This window comes from Camelus dromedarius, chromosome X (assembly GCF_036321535.1).
Source record: "Camelus dromedarius isolate mCamDro1 chromosome X, mCamDro1.pat, whole genome shotgun sequence".
Classification (NCBI taxonomy): domain Eukaryota; kingdom Metazoa; phylum Chordata; class Mammalia; order Artiodactyla; family Camelidae; genus Camelus; species Camelus dromedarius.
Genome location: NC_087472.1, coordinates 36,714,103 through 36,731,467, shown reverse-complemented (window position 1 = coordinate 36,731,467; position 17,365 = coordinate 36,714,103). Strand labels below are relative to the sequence as shown.

General features: G+C 42.1%; 1 protein-coding gene and 1 non-coding gene across 2 annotated transcripts in view; one reads left to right on the top strand and one right to left on the bottom strand.

Moving 5' to 3' along the window:
• The window catches only part of PAK3 (p21 (RAC1) activated kinase 3), a 240,316-nt gene that overhangs the window by 188,095 nt on the left and 34,856 nt on the right, over positions 1 to 17,365 (bottom strand). The window contains exon 2 of the mRNA XM_031445108.2: positions 12,880 to 12,975. The gene's annotated coding sequence lies outside the window, so the exon portion shown is untranslated. The remainder of the gene's footprint in view (positions 1 to 12,879; positions 12,976 to 17,365) is intronic.
• Positions 6,813 to 6,885, top strand: TRNAT-UGU (transfer RNA threonine (anticodon UGU)). Its single transcript has one exon. It is a non-coding gene; the product is annotated as a tRNA-Thr (tRNA).

The following is a 17,365-nucleotide window of genomic DNA, read 5'->3' as shown; positions in this document are numbered from 1 at the left end:
TATTCGAGAGAACTACCCTACTCAGATGGATTGCTTTAACAGATGCATCTTTGCAGTTAGTCAATGACAAAATATTTGTGAGTGGTTAGTGTCTTTCCTCTTTGCAGGAACTCTATAATGTGCTAAATGAGATCATTCTCTCTGGCCCAGGACTCAAGAACATTTTGAATTGTGTTCATCCCGACTGGGAACTAAAGAATACTCAAGTTATTGCCAGAGTCCAAATGGAGGGCACTTGTAATACTAAATGACCGTCAGAGGATTCCTTAATTAGGGCCCGTGTACACAGCCATTGCCATTTCTAATCATCTCTTTCATCAGAGGACTCCCTGTCTTATTACAGGTTTTAGTCCCTGGCAGTAAGACAGAATGTGCTTAAATTTATCAAGTATGTGTGAACTGCACACATCTCAAATTTTCATACAAAAAGGCCAGCTTTGGGAAATGTTTTCACAGAATATGATATCTCACATAGCTTAACTCAAGCTAACAAAAGGCACTGTTTTTCATGTTAGAACTATTAAAAACTGGCTAATAGTCTCCAACCATGAATTTTCATTTTCTGGTTATTTAACATGTATATTAAATATAATATATGCATGTGTACATGTATGCATTTTTACATTTAAAAGATATACATTTAATATATATTATGTAATATAGTATATTAATATATAATGTATAACATATTATTAGTTACAGTAATAATATTATATATAATTTAAATACATAATTATATAATGTATACATATAATTAATATATTAATTATTATATAATTATATGGTATATCAATATAATTAATTATATTAATGTATTTTATAATTATATATCAACATTATTATAATACATAATTTAATATATTTATATTTATATATAATTTATATATATATTTATATCATATTATTATATGATATTAATATATAATATAATTTAATATTATATTAGATAACCATGATATTTAATTATTATATAATAATATATTAATCTATAAGAATATAATATTACAATGCTATATATAAATATAATATTGTGTACACACACACACACATATCTACCCATTTTAGGATCTCTTAACCTGAACTCAGGTTTGTAGGTAATAATGGAGTTCAGGCGCACACTAACTCAAGTATCCCTGCTCTGAACCTGACTCTGGCCCAATCCCTTTCAGTTCTTTGGCCACTGTCATAGTTAAGCTCCAGTAACTTCTTAACTCTCCCTCTCTCTTATCACCCTGCTCCAATCCATCCTCCAAATACACATATCCCCAGCCTTCAGAATAAAAGCCTCAAATCCTTAGCTTGGCATTCAAAGCCCTCTCAACAACCTAGTACCAAAGATTACTTCCACTACTCGCAGTCCTATACCCTGTGCTCCAGGCAAACCATCGCACTTGCTGTTATGAACCCAGGTTGCCAAAGTGTTTTGGAGCACTTGCCGTGTGCTAGACACTGTGTTGGACAACTTCGTATATGATGTCATCTACTCATTCCCACAATCCGATGAGTCATGTTATATTACTCCCATTTTCCAGGTAGAGAAATGGAGGCCAAGAGATGTTAAGTAATTTGCCCAAAGTCGGGCAGCTAGTGAGGCATAGCGTCAGGGTTTGAAGCCAAGCAGTCTCACTCTAGAGCCTGTCCTCTTTACCTAGGCTGCCTGAATATATTTTGTAGAACTTATCCTGCATTTTTGGCCCCCAACATTTTTGTTCATAAATATGGCAACAACCCTCCTTCCTCCTCCATCATCTCTGCCTGCTTAAATCTTGCCTAGCTCAAGTAGCACCCCCTCCATGAAGCCTCCTCTGACTTCCCAGCGCTAAAATTCATTCCTCCCAGTTCAGGGTTCTCATAGCATTGGTTCTAGCACTTACACTACTTTTTGTTATTGTAGTTACCTGAACGTGTGTTTCCTCCTCCTACGCATCTCCACCTTGTCGTATGGGAAACCAAGCTCCTGTAACCCTGAGATGCTGAAGCCAAGAGAGTGCCAATCAGGTGCATCACCGGGGATGTGGCAGAGGTGGGCAATGGGGTAGGTAATCTCTAAGCTCCCTCCCAAGTCAGAGGTTGTATGATCCCACATGGCAGTTTCCCTGAGGGCAGGAGTGAAGCCCCCACAGCAACAAGCAGCATAACTGGCATGTCCCTGGGGAACTGCTGAGTTGGCCAAAGTACGTTATCTCCAATGCACAAGTGGATGAGCAAGTACTGCCTACACTCTCAAGTCCCTATTTGTGTATGTCTATCCATCACTGCCATGTCTGTTTGAAGGTGACCTTGCTCTGCAAGTGTGGCTCCAGAGCTGCAGTCCTTTTCACAGCCCTTCCCTTCAAAGATGGTCCTTCTTTGTGCTGTGCCAGTCAAATGATCCGAAAGCACATTGATGTTTGCAGCACTCAGCGTTTTGCTTTCCGCCTAGGCCTAGGCCACACTTGAGTGTGCATCGGGGTCACCTAGAGGGCTTGCTGAGGCACATATTGCTGGGCCCCAGCCCCCATTCAGTCCAGGGTAAGACCCAAGAACTGGCACTTTTAACGGGTTCCCAGGTGATGCGGATGCTGCAGGTGCCTGGACCACACTGAGAACCACTCTCTAGACAATGGCTTTACTCACAAGTAGATGGCTTTCCTCTGACTGCTACCCGCTGCATCTGAGGGTCCTGTGGGGATGGAGTGGGGGGATGAGCACCAAACTGGGAGCCTGAAGACCAGACTGAAGCTGTGTTCTAGCAAGCTGTGTGACCTCGGGCAAGTCTCAGCACTGCTCTGTTTTTCTAACTTCCTCACAGGCACAAGGACAGGGTGAAGGTGGTGACTGCTACTCGTGAGTATTTCTAAAATTCTGAGTCTGTCTGTTACTCTTGTCCCCAGCCCAGTCTTAGAAGCTGAGAAGCCAGATATCCCCGGAGCACCTCCTCAAGCATCCAAGTGCCCACTCCTGTCCACCATCAATCCAAGGTAGAGAGGTCCACCTGCTTGGGGATCTCCTTCTACAGCTATCCCAGTGTGTAGAGCCCAAAGAGCAAAGTTGGCGCCTCCCTCTTGGAAATCCAAATCTGCCATGGGTGTCTTTCTTAACAATAATACAGATATGAATACCTTACACATACGTAATATTTTACGTTTTTGAGAATACTCTCCACTAAATCCTCTCATCCAATCTTTCTAACACTCTAAGGACGGGACCAGCATGCTTGTGCGGATGAGTTGAGATGTTCTGAAAACACCACTGCTGTCTACAAGCCCCAGTGCAGTAGTCTGGCTTTCCCAGTGTGGATTTCTGCTTCTGCACAGTTGGAGGAAGCATCATCCTGCGCCAGGGCTGCCAGCTGACGCTCCAGGGACCACCCCCTCCCCAACACTTGGCCCATCTTTTGCAGGAACACAGCAGGCCAAGGGGCTGCTTCCCGTGCGACATCATTGCCTGCATTCTGTTTAGTGTGTGCATTACTCAGCCTGAAATATCCAAATGATGTTAATTGGACGACTCGAGGACTTTTGATAATAAACATAAACCAAACCAGAAAGATGTTCTAGATTGTTCATCAACCCCACTTATTAGTCCAAGAAAAATCAGCCTACCGTTCTACACTACCAATTACACTTCTCATTAAGGCGAAATCATGAAGATGTCTCAGGCCATGCTATCACTGCCACACTCGGCATTAATTAGAGTTCAACGATCAGAGAGGAATAAAGCACAGGAGACTCAGAAACGTGTTATGCGTCTTAATGACTTGTTTCCGTGTCAGAAATTGGACAAGGAGTCTAGACATCAATGATTTCACTTCCCTGCTCTTTTCTTTCCCTTCATGTTCCTGTCATGTGACTCAGCTGGAAAAAGAGGACAATGGCAGGTCCTCTGTTTGGTGCCTATCATTTGACTTCCCTGAGCCTTCCCCTGTGGCTAGTTTCTCTCCATTATCTTTATGCTCACAGGATGAGGCAAACTGACCTTGCTCAGCTCTGTCCTCATCACACCAGACTTCCTGCTAGTCCTTGAACCAGTCAGGCCTCAGGGCCTTTGCACCTGCCATTCCCTCTGACTGGTACACTCCTTCTTGGGGCTCTTGCTCCCACTCTTCTTTAAAATCTTCATTCAAATGTCTTTTTTTTTTTTAGTGAGGCCTTCCATAATCATCCTATTTTTAAATTACCCCTCTCTTGCTCCTTGCCTGCCTTTCTTGCTTTATTTCTCTCCGTCACATCCGTGGCCTTCTAACATATCATTGAATTTCCTGATTACTTTATTTATTCCCTTTCTCTCTACCGAAAGGTAAGCCCCAGGAAACCTGGGATATTTTTAACTTCTTATTTTGAAATAATTTTATTAAATTAAATTTTTTTTCCTAGAGGATAGAGTGATGGTATGTTTATTTCTTTTGTAGCTTCTTTCACAAAACAGAATATTTATAGCTTGCATTTTTAGAATACTTCGAAGGCAGGTTCCCATACAAATTCTTTGAGATGCATTATTATTGGGTCTCATTTACCAATGAGGACACTGAAACTCAGGAAGGACAACAAATACTATCAATGCCCTTCCTCTATCCCTTTGGCATTTAACATTTCTGTGCCTGCCAGCCTGCTTTCAAATGGCCAAAAATAATGTTAGACTTGACAGGAAAACTGTAAACACAGCACAGAGAATTGCAATATAATACTTGCCCAGCCTCCCCTAATATTAAACACCTTATACAGTAATAATAATAGTATGGAAACCAGGAAATTAATGTTGATACAATACTATTAACATACCTACAGGTCTTACTCAAAGTTTCCCAGTTTTCCCCTGAAGGTCCTTTCGCTATGCCAGGATCCAATTCAGAATCTCATACTGCACTTGTTGTCATGTCTCCTTAGCATCCTCTGATCTGTGACAGTTCCTCAGTCTGTGTCTTTCGTGACCTTGACAATTTCACAAGGCCGGCTCAATTACTTTTGGAGAGTTTCCTTCAATTGAGGTGTATCTGATGTTACCTCACGGTGAGGTTAAGGTTGTGTATTTGGGGCATGAATACTGCTGAAGTGAAGTTGTGCAAGGTGGATTTTTTTTTTACTGTTCCCTGTGGTATCCCCAGGTAACCAGAACAGTCCCTGACACAGAGGAAGCACTTGGTACTTGTGAAGACACAAAGGGATCTTCTGACCCAAGCACCCACGCTCCTCTCGGGACATGGGGAGATTACGTTCTGTGGAATATCATGGTTGTTGGGAACGTCTTGTGGCTCTGAGGAAGGGGAAGGTAAGAGAATTGAGGTGGGGTCTTCCCTACCACAAAGCTAAACAGTAACAGATGAAGGAACCCAAGTAGCATGTAGTCCAGTGAGAGGAAAAATGGTATAAAAGTTGGACAAAATGATAGCAAAAATTTTTTTTTACTTTAAAAAATAATAATAACCTCCTGCTCACTATAGACTAAAAGTTTGGATCCCCCCAAAATTCCTATGCTGCAATCTAATCCCCAATGCCATAGTATTTGGAGGTGGGGCCTTTGGGAGGTGATTAGGAAATAAGGGTGGAGCCCTCATGAATGGGATTAATGTCCTTATAAAAGAAGGCCCACTGAGCTCCATTGTTCCCCTCTGTCATGGGAGGCTACAACCAAGGAGAGGGCCTCACCAGATACCAGATCTGCTGGTACCTCCTTGATCTTGGATTTCCCAGCCTGCAGAGCTGCAAAAATAAATTTCTGTTGTTTATAAGCCACCCAGTCTATGGTAGTCTGTCATAGCTACCAGAACAGACTAAGACATGCCCCAAATAAAACCCGTTACCTTACATGTGTAAGTAGGTGGCTCAGTCTGCACATCCTGAATTCACAATCTGGCTCTGACACTTAACAGCCAGGTAATGAACAAACCTCTTAGCCTCTCTGGGCCTCATTTTTCTCATCCGTAAAGTGGAGATACTGTTAATATCAATATAGTAGGTTTATTTCTGAGGATTGATGGAGATAATACATGTGAGAAGCTTAGAGCAGTATCTGAAATATAATAAGCACTCAATATGCATTATTAGGTAAATTTCTCTACTTTCCAGAACACTATCCAATAAGTCATCTTATTAGATATTCAAAGTGATTCCTTAGGGGCAGAGGCTATTATTACTTTCATGGACCGATAAAGAAATTGAGGCCTAGAAAAGTGAAAGGATTCATCTAGGGTCTCCTAGGCTAATGAGTGAGAAAGCTGGAGTAAGATGTAGGTCATACATTTCCTAGTCCAGTGCTGTTTCTGTACCCCCTAGACATCCAGTAGAGTCTCACTAAATGCCAGGGGTGACAAAATGAGATTTGGGGCCTAGATTTACCTGTATGCATCACATTCTTTTTGGTGCTGGACAAGATCTGGGACACTCTAAACCATCTAGGACCTTATAACAGAAGTGAGGGAGAAAGAGAACAAGTACTAAGATAGCCCAGCCACTACCAATGGAGTAGCGGCTATACTGACAAGCACAGGCAGCTTCCATCTTATACCAACAGGGTTTCCAGGATGGTTGTTTGAGCCACAGTCAGTATTTTCCAAGGGCAGTATCACTGTAAGCAGAAGTAAGCACCCATGTTAGCCTACCAAACATGCCAAAAGCAGAGCACTGCTACTGCTACAGAGCCCAGTGCCCAGGTTTTCCTGGAAGAGGTGAATGAGACAAGACTGGGGAGGCAGACAAAGGCTGGGTTCTGCCAGGCCTTGATGGCCCAAGAAGAAAATCAGATTTTATTCCCAGTGGGATGGGAAGCCACAGGAGGCTGTCAAGCCAAGGAATGACATTATCTGATTTACATTTTTAAAAGAGCTCATTGGCGGGGGAGGATATAGCTCAGTGGTAGAGTGCATGCTTTGTATGCACGAGGTCCTGGGTTCAATCCCCAGTACCTCCATCAAATAAAAAAAATATATAATTACCTCCCCCAAAATAAAACAATTTTTAAAATAAATAAAAAATTAAAAAATAAAAGAGCTCATTGATGCTGTAATGGAAAACTACGCAGAGTGTGATTCTGTAGTGAGAAAGAACTGGGCTTGAATCTCAACTCTTTTCCTTCATAGCTTGAATCTCTTCTGTTCAGTAGAGGCAATAGTAGTATTCACCCCACAGGGCTGCAGTGATACAGCAGACAATGTATGTACAGGGCTGAACCCAGTGCCTGGCCCATGGTAGGTGCTCAGTATGGGTCAGCTACAATTACCATTATTAATTAGTAGTAGTAGTAGTTGTTGTTGTATTTATTATTACATAACAACTTTGAGAAAATACAGAGGATGTGGTCCAGATCAGGTATTAGGGCAATGTGGGTTGAAATAAACTTTTTGGACTCCTAAGACCCCACACAATGGTGGAGTCTTTGGGTGCTAGGTGAGGAGATGGAAAAGGTGTGTCTAGGGGTGCTGCCAACTAACTATGGGAGCTTCCCTGGCCCTTCTTCCAAACTCAGGACATTTCCTTGCCCCTGGCTATGTCCCTGCACAGGATTGTGTGTGGGCATACAGTGAGATGACAGGGAAGGCATGGAAAAAGAAGCACCCTTTCCTCACCTTTTATGTCAATTCCCAGAGTCCCAAAGAGTTCATTCACTCAAAAGTGCCTCTTATGTGCTAGCCCAGCACTGGGCCATGCCATCTTTCCAGCAATAGCTGAGTCACAGGAGCCATGGGGAAGCCTTACTGGGCCGCCCCACTGGGCTGCCTCACTGGGCTAACCCATCACCTTACACAGTGAGGATTGTGCAATGAGGCAACTGGAAGGAGCCATGTCCAAGGCTTCTGGGGGCGACATAGGCATGGACTTCTCCTTCTTGGACTCTGGTTCAGCTGTCCCTTGGCCTGAGCTCCAGGAGATTATGAATCACCCTCCAGCCAGCAGGGGCAGTCTGGGCGAGCTGCGTGACTCCGGTCTCACGTGAGCCCTGTGCCGCACAGACCACGCCCAGAGCAGGGCGATGACGCAGGCGCAGAGAGGGTTCCCTTCTGACATGCTCCTGAGCTTTGAGGCTTTGTCTAGCTGCACCCAGTTCTTATAGTCCTAAAGTCTGTCAGCTCCCTGGAAGGGATGATTGCAGAGACATAGCATGCCCTCTTGGCAAAGGGAGTTGTGCCATGCTAACCCAGGCTGAGGCTGTCTGGCCCCAGGGTAAGGTTGGTATGCCAGGAGTGTGGCAGGAATGACTGAAACTAAAGCCAGGGTGCTACCCAATTCCCCTGCCACTTTATCCTCCTATTACTTCTTACTCAACTCTTTGACATTTACTTTTATTTATTCCTTCAATCATTTGATCATTCACTTGTTTGACGACAGTTACTGAGTGCCTACTCTGTGCTAGGCACTGTGGGAGGTGATAAGGATGCATGAAACAGAGTCCCTGCCTTCAAGGAACTTACATTCTAATGTGGGGGACTCGATCATTCTCATGAGAATATTATTTCTCCCATCCAAAAATTAACAAAATCTCTCTCAACTCTAATCCACCCTCCAGATACTGCTACTGCCCCATTGCTGCCCTCCTCTTTATACTAAAACCTTGAAGCAACTGTTTATACTCATTGTCTCCAAATTCTCTTCTTCCACTCCCTCCTGAACTCATTTTAATCACTGTTCTAATCAAGATCGCTAGTGACCGACGTGTTACAAAATCCAGTGGTCATTTTTCTGTCCTCCACTCGCTCTTCCTTGAATGACCTTCTTCTCTTGGCAACTCCATTCTTCCAGAGTCGCAGGCCCAAAAGCCAGGTGATGTCCTTGACTATGCACTGTCTCATGCCCAACAGAGTCAGCAAATCCTGTAAACTCTGTCAAAGGACATACAGATTTTGACCATTTCGAATTGTCTCTTACATCACTGCCACTTCCACCACCCTTCTCCAAGCCATCATCATCTCTCACCTGGATTGTTGCAGTAGCTCCCTAGCTGGTTCTGCTGCCTCCACACTTTCCCCTCTTTGGTTTATTCTCAACATGGCAGATAGAGTGAGCCTATTAAAATCTAAATTAGATTATGTTACCTAGAAATTCTTCAATGATATATGCTACTTTTTACTCAGAGTAAAAAGCCAAAGTTCTTACAATAACCTTGAAGTTTCCACATTACCTGTCCCCCATTATTTCCCTGAATTTGTCTCCTACTACTCTGCCCCTTGTTCTCAACTCTCCAGCCACACTGGCCCCTTCATGTTTCTCAAACACACCAGGTATGATCCAGCCTCGAAGCCTTTGCACTTAACTTTTCTCTGCCTTGAATGCTCTACATCCGGATCTAAGACCTCTTACTTCGTTCAGGTCTTTACTTGAGATTCTCCTTTCTAGGCCACTCTATCTAAAACTTCTCTCCCAACCCCCTAAAAAATCATAGCTCCATTTTATACTTCAGTTTTCTCCTTAGCACGTATCATTATCTAACATACCATATGTCTCAGTCTGCTCAGGCTGCCACGACAACATACCAGAGATGGGGTAACTTAAACAACATACATTTATTTCTCACAATTCTGGAGGCTGGGAGGTCTAAGATCAGGTGATGGCAAGGTAGGTTTCATTCTAAGGCCTCTTTTCTTGCCTTGTAGGTGGCTGCCATGTGCTCATGGGACCTCTTCTTATGTGTGTGTGGGAGAGGAATGTCACGGGAGGGAGAGCAAGTTCTCTGGTGTCTCTTCTTAAAAGGAAACCAATTTCATCAGACCAGGGCCCTACCATCATGACCCCATCTAACCCTAACTACCTCCTAAAAACCCCATCTCTAAATATCATTGAATTGGAGGTTAGGGCTTCAGTATGTGAATGGGGGTTTATATACATATACATATACATATACATATACATATACATATACATATATATATATGTATACATACACACACACACACACACACACACATACATACACACATATATATATTATTAATTGTCTTCCATATTAGAATGGAAGTTTCATCAAGGTTAGGATTTGTGTTTATGGTGTTCACTATTTTAATCCCTGTGTTTCGAGTAATGCTGGCCATATAGTAGGCTTCAATAAATATTTACTGAAAAATTGAATGAAACAAGCAAAATAATTACAGCTTGTGATAAGTAATAAGAAGAAAATAGACAAGCTGATAGATTAGAACAGCAGCTGCCAACCTTGGCTTCACATTAAAATCGCCCAAGGAACATTTAAAAATACAGATAGCCTGGGCCTCATCCCCAGAGATTCTGATTTACTTGGTCTAGAAGGAGCCTGGCCATTTTTTTTAATGTTCTCTGAGTGATTTCTAATGTGAAATGAGGGCTGAGAACCAATGAGTTTGAGATTGACGGAGGGACATGAACCAATGGGAATCTACATGAGATAGGGTATACAGGGAAGCCTAAAAGGATGATAGCACTCTGAGATAGTATCATTTAAGTGGAAACCTGAAGGAGAAAAGGAAGCGTGGGAATTCCTGGTCAATTCCTCGTGTCAGGCAGAATGAGAATGAAAACACTGAAGCAGGCATGAGCTTGGTGTGTTCTCACAACAGAAGGGCAGTGTGGGTGGTGCAGAGTGGGCAAGGGGAAGAGTGAAACAAGATGAGTTTGGAGAGAGCCGCAGAGGCCAGGTTAGGCAGGGTCTTGTAGACCATGGGAAGGAAAGTGGACCTTGTATGACATAAGATGGGAGCCACTGAAGGGTTTTGGGGAAGGGAATGACGTGATCTGATTTACTATTTTCTAAATATTGCTCTGGCTGCTGTGTAGAGGTAATGAGTGAAAGTAGGGAAACAACTTAGAAGGTTGTTGTGCGAGTCTAAGAGAGACTTCATGGTGCCCTAAACTAAGCTGGGGCCTGATGTCCCTGCCCATTTAGACATCAGAAGCCTGAGAGTGACACACAAATCTCTTCTGCTTAGATAAATACACACTCAAGGCCATTGCTTTCTGGAAAACTTTCCAAAGTTAAGATTCTGTAGATTGCTAATTCTGGTTCAGTGGTTGGAATATGTATGCCATGCCTCGCCCTATGGACAAGGCCCTGTTGATCAGTTAACGGGAAAGATGCTTTCTAACAAGAACACAACACAATGTTAAAGAGATTTTTAAATATGATGGCAGTATTCATTCATCTAAATTCTAAAGAGCCCCACTAATCCCCAGCACTGGGTCTTTTACAATTTTTAGTGGCATAGGTGGGGGGCGGGTGAGAAATGAGAGCAAGAGACAGAAGGAGAAAACTCTGCTCTCAAGGGAGCTTATAAATAGAGAGGATCAAGACATCAGCACAAATAGAAGTAACACAAGATATAACGAGGTAAGTAGCCAAAGGGAGATATAAATACAATCAATAATTGCTGTCATTTATTTAACACTCAGTTTACGCGGAGCACTGTGTTGGGTGTTTTACATATGTTCTCATTTAATCTTCGTAACTCTATGGAATAGGTAGTATGATGACCCATGATGATAGCAGCTAGTATTTGTTGAATGCTTCATATCAGCCAGGCATCAGGTTAGGTGTTTCAAAATATCTTATACAGTTTTATCTTCATTCTATAGATGAGGATAATTAGGCCCAGAAAGGATCTCTGACTTATCTAAGATCAGAGAACTGGACAGGTACAGCTTTGATATTCAAACACAGGTTTGACTCTCAAGTCCAAGCTCTTAAAGTGTTCTGGAATTTCAGAGTAGGTGACTCCTACCTTGTTCTGGGAGGTGCATGTGTGCAGGGAGGAAGACCTCATGGAGGAGGAAAGGTGTGAAGATGAGAAAGCAGGGGACTATAGAGGGCCCAGCAAGTGGCCTCACTTGGCAGAGCTGAGAGTGTGTGATGGGGAAGAGTGGCTCAACAGCAAGGAAATTCTCCTCCTTTCTCTCACTCTTAATCACCTCACCTGTGCCAGCCAGAGGCTGAGCCTCCCATGGAGCCTGTCTACCACTCAAAACTTGATCTTGGGGTGCCTTGGTTCTTGGTTCTCCTAAGGTCCCTGGGAGCTCAAACCACTTTAACTTTACTTCAAGGGAGGACAAGGTTTAGATTTTCAAACTGAAAACAAGATGAGTAGGGAGTTGGCAGCCCCCTTCTTTAGTTCTTCTTTCTTTGGTAGAAGCAGACTTTGGCACTTTTAGAACACTGAAAACAAGATGCAAAAAGGACGAGGAATCCAGAAAAGCCAACAACCAGCACCCACCACAACATGTCAGGCCAGCAAAGAAAGTTCATCATGCAACACTGCTTACAACAGCAAAAATTTGCCAATGATTTAAGTGTCCATCAATACAGGATTGGTGAGATAAGTTAGGAAACACACACAGAAAAGAACACTACGTTGTCAAAAATTATGAGGTAAAACTGTATAATCTGACAAGATGTTTCCAAAAGCTTGTAAGTAAAAACAGGTCACACAACATTCTCTAGAGTATGATTCAATTTAAATCACAGATATCACAGATGTGTGTTTATGAATGCACAAAACCATTGACCACAGTTATCTGGCAGGTTGTCAGCACAAAGAATTTCACTGGGACTTTCACTTTCTAACATACATACTTTTGTACGTTGTTGACCTTTATAACAAGCCAATATTACTTATATAATTGGGGAAAAAAAGTACAATAGTTTTTATTTTACAAAACAAAAGGCGCCATCTTAGAACATCCTCCATCCATTTTGTCTTTTGTCACCACAACGTATCTTGGATTCAGCAGTACATCTGAAATTGTCTCCTATAACTTTCTCATGAATGAACTAAGTTAATGCAGGAACATATTAACCAAATTACAGCACAAGTCAAATAGATTGGCAATTGATCAAAGAATTTTACACAAAGCAATAGATGGCAACCAGTAAAAAAGTCACCAGAGAAAGGCCACAGGGCTATTCCACTTTTATTAATAATTTAAAAGACACAGAAAATGTACTTACCACGTCTGAAGATGACCCAACGTTGGCAGGGATATCAAATATGTTGAAGAACAAAATTGAGATTGAAAATGAGCTCAGATGGGCTGGAATACTGGGCTAAAAAAATAAAATTAAAAAAAAAAACATAAAGTGAAATTTGTAAGATAAAGAAAAAAATCCTCAATTAAAAATTTAAAAGTCTATTTTTGCGAGGCCAGAGTAAGGGAGGCATGGCTCAGCAGCAGCTCACATAAAAACGAACAATCCAAAAAATATCTAGGGGGTTGAGTTGACCCATAGAGTAATTTGAACCAACAGTTTAATGTAGCTAAATTATTTAGCTGCTAAAAAGGAAGCAGAATTTTAGATTGGATTAATCAAAGTATGGTTTCTAGATCCCAAAATATAATTGTCACACTGAAATCTCTGCTGTTTCCTCCTGGAGTCTCCTGTTCCAGTCTACACGCCATCTTTTAAGAAGGTCATGGAGAAAGTGGAACACCTCCAGAGGAGGGTCACAAGATTGACAAAGGGGCTGGAAACCATCCCATAACAGGAGTGACTCTTGAAGGGACCAGAGACACGGAGCCTAGAAAGGAGAAACCTCCAGGGATATATAGGATACTCACCTGCTTTCAAATCTCAAAAGTGTTTTCCTATGAAAAGTAGGCACTTATTCTGGGTTGCTCAGGTAACAGAACTAGGATTACTGCCACCCAGTGGTAGCAAGGAGGCAGATTTTGAGTAAACCTGTCAAAAGGCTTTCTGACCTTGAGAGGGTCCTGCAAGAGGCTGAGCAGACTGGCGTGGCAGGGAGTGTTCTTTTAAACTAAGGCTGGATGAACAGATGCCCAGTGGCAGAATCACAGTAACCGGCTCTAAGAGATTACGTCTTTCTCCTATTCTCCGTATCCTCCTCTGGAGCAATGAGCCTTCTCTCTGTAGTCTACAGAGTGCTGAGGACAGCTGGGCAAGAACTTGAGGCAGCCCCCTTTTGATTATTGTTGTCCAAGGCCTATGGGGGCAAACCCAGTGCTGACAGTAGAGCCAAATGGCTGATGTAAGTCAGATCATGCCCCTTCCTAGACAAGATCTTCCAGTGGCTTTCCACAGAGAACCCCCTTACTCCTTACCATTTCAGAACTCCTTACCCCCTCATCTTAAGATTTTCCGCCTTAATACTTAATATCATGCAACATAATATTTCATACTTTTATTTAGTTTTCCTGCTCCCTCTGTTGGGCTATAAGTACCTTAAATGCAGGGATCATGCATGTCCTGTTTCCAGTTGAATCTCAGCCCCTGGAACAGTGGTAACACACAGTAGGTGCCCAGTAAATGTTTAATGAAATGACTGCTGCATCCCAAATCCCTGCCATTTTCTACAGTCTTGATTTTCTCAACAGAAGACATTTCAGATTTAAGAACCAGATCTCAAAATAATAACAATCACTTGGACCTCAGTAGTAAGATTTGGGGTGATTTTCTTTCCATTCTCAATTTCCCCAATTTTTTGTTATGCAGCCATATTATATTAATGATTACCTGGCCATAAGGATGGTAGTAGCTAACATCTATTGAGTGATTTCCATGTGCCAGGCATTGTGATGCGCCCTTTAATTGGATTAACTCTTTTAATCCTCACAATAGTACTTTTCAGTTGGCACTAGTATTATTCCATTTTAAAGACCAGGAAACGGAGAAACTGGGAGGTGCTATGACTTGCCCAAGGCAACGCAACTCTATCAGGCAGGCTCTAAAGCTCATGCCTTTACGCCCTGACATCAATATAAGACGAAAACTAATGATGATCATAATGACAACTAACATTTCTTTAGTACTAAGCATGTATCAGGCACTGTGATAAATGTTTCAAACACATCACCTCCTTCAATGTGCAGGACAGCCCTATGAGGTGGGAACTATTATTATGACCACTGTGCAGTCCGGGGCCCTCCTGCAATGTAATCAACCGTGCCCACTGCCCAGCTTGGACTCTGCTTTGGTGTCCTGAGAAGCATGCTTTGTTTGATTTTTTTTTCTGAGTTCCAGCCATGTGGAGAAGCAATCATCTGCCAGTCACGACTTGAACCCTCCTCCAGGTAGATTAGGCCTCCAACACATGTAATTTCAGCCCTTACCTGTGCTGTTGTCCCTTTCTAGAATGTCCTTCTTTCCTCTGTCAACACAGTCCTACAATTTTTTTTTCAGACACAGCTCAAATGCAACTCCCTCCAGGAATCCTTCAGTGATCAGCCCTGTCTACCACCGTCTCTTGTATGACACAGTCTATACATTTCATCCTGCCTGGTTATCTCTGGCTTTCAGTGCTGGCTCTCTTCCCACTCATGTATGTCCCTTTTTGTCAGCTAGACTATAGCTCATGGAGGCAGCTAGGTCATGAGTTCCTTGGCATGCCCAGAATAAATGGTCTGTTAACTTGCACACAGTAGATGCTCAATAATTATTTTGCTGATTTCTTAATGATATTATACCCTCATAGTTGTAAAATGTTCTCTTTTCAAATAACTCTCACACATATGATCTCACTTTTGTCTCGTAGCAGCCCTAAGATCTAGGAAAGGCAGATCTTATTTTTCTCATTTTCACAGTTAAGTAAATTGATGGCCAGGGAGGTTCAGTAAATTGTCTCAGGTCACACATCTGAGAATTCAGCCCAGCCCTCCGGACTTGAAGCCCCAGATTCTTGACCCTAGACCACACCGATTCTACTGGAAGATACCGCTGGCTGGGAGCAATGCTAATAACATTCCTCTAAAGACCTCATCTTGATTCTATCACTGGAGCAAAAGCAATAAAGAGCGCCAAGAGGCAATATCCACAGTGGAGATTGGGAAGGCAAGTAAGTTCATACACTCGGAGGTGAGAAGTGCCTGGGGCTTATCAGATATGGGTAGTGATGACTGTGTTATATTCTCTGCGAGGGGTGCACTCGGGACTGAACTGAATGCTGTCATCTATACAGGGCAGAGCAGCTCAACTCTCAGCAGAAGAGAGGCAGCCCAGCAGGCACAGGGTGAATGTGAGAGCACTTGGAAGCAAGAAAGCTGGGTTCAAGATCCAATTCTGCTGCAAGCTAGCTATGTGACCACAGGGAAAGTACCTAACCTCTCTGGGGCTGTACTTCCTCACTAGAAGACATCAATTGACAAGGCCTCTTGCAGCCCCAACGTTCCACAAATCTCTGACAGAGGTGATCCACAGACCAAATCTGGGCCATGAACATATTTTCTTTGGCCCAAATAGTACTTAAAATTTTTTTTTTTTGATCTGGTAAGCAACACTTAAAAATCTGAAGATTTTACATAAACATTCAGATTTCCAAGCTCTCTAGAAAAATCAGAAGATCAAGTAACAATTAAAAATTGGAAGACACCACATAAGAATTGACTTACAATCTTTCTAGAAAAAAAGATCTGGACACATGGGGTTATTTTTGTCATCTGTTTATTACTTACAATATAGTATGTTAGGTTTTGATAAGCACCACAGGGGGAAAATAAAGGAAATAGGGAGTTTTGAAACAGTAGGGGTAGGGGATCCTGCAAGGCCTACAGTTTATAGAAGATGGTCTGAGAAAGCCTTGCTGCCAAGATGAGCTATTCCCAGGACCACAATGGGCTGGAGTCCAGGAGTGGCTGCTGCCTTTAGATGGGGCACACGGGAGAAAGGTTTAGGGCTGCTAATACCCTCAGGTTATCATATGATCCAGCAACCTCACTCCTGGGCATATATCCAGAGGGAACTCTAATTTGAATGGATACATGCACCCCAATGTTCCTAGCAGCACTATATATAATAGTTAAGACATGGAAGCAACCTAAATGCCCGTTGACAGAGGACTGGATAAAGAAGATGCAGTATATATATATATAACTCAGCCATAAAAAAAATAATAAAATAATGTCATTCCAAGTGAAGTAAGCCAGAAAGAGAAAGAAGAAAACCATATGATATCACTTCTATGTGGAATCTAAAAAATATGGTACAAATGAACTTCTTTACAAAACAGAAACAGACTCACAGACATAGAAAACAAACTATGGTTACCAAAGGGGATTAGGGGGGATAAGTTAGGAGTTTGGGATTAGCAGATACAAACTACAATACATAAAATAGATAAAGAACAAGGTCCTACTGTATAGCACAGGGAACTATATTCAATGTCTTGTAATAATCTATAATGAAAAAGAATATGAAAAAGAAAAAGTATATATATAACTTAATCACTATGCTGTGCACCAGAAACGAACACAACATTGTAAATCGACAAATCAACTATACTTCAATAAAAAAAAAATACCATGTGGGGAGTAAGACTCTGACGTTGGTTGATATAAACTGAAACAGAGTTTTAAGTTTATTATTTGATTTCACAGAGTCAACAAAAGAGTTTCAAGTGGTAAAATAAGTATCAGAATCTGAGAGGAGAGGAGTGAACTGTGGATACAAAGTGCTCACTAACCAAGTGCAACTAAACACCCCA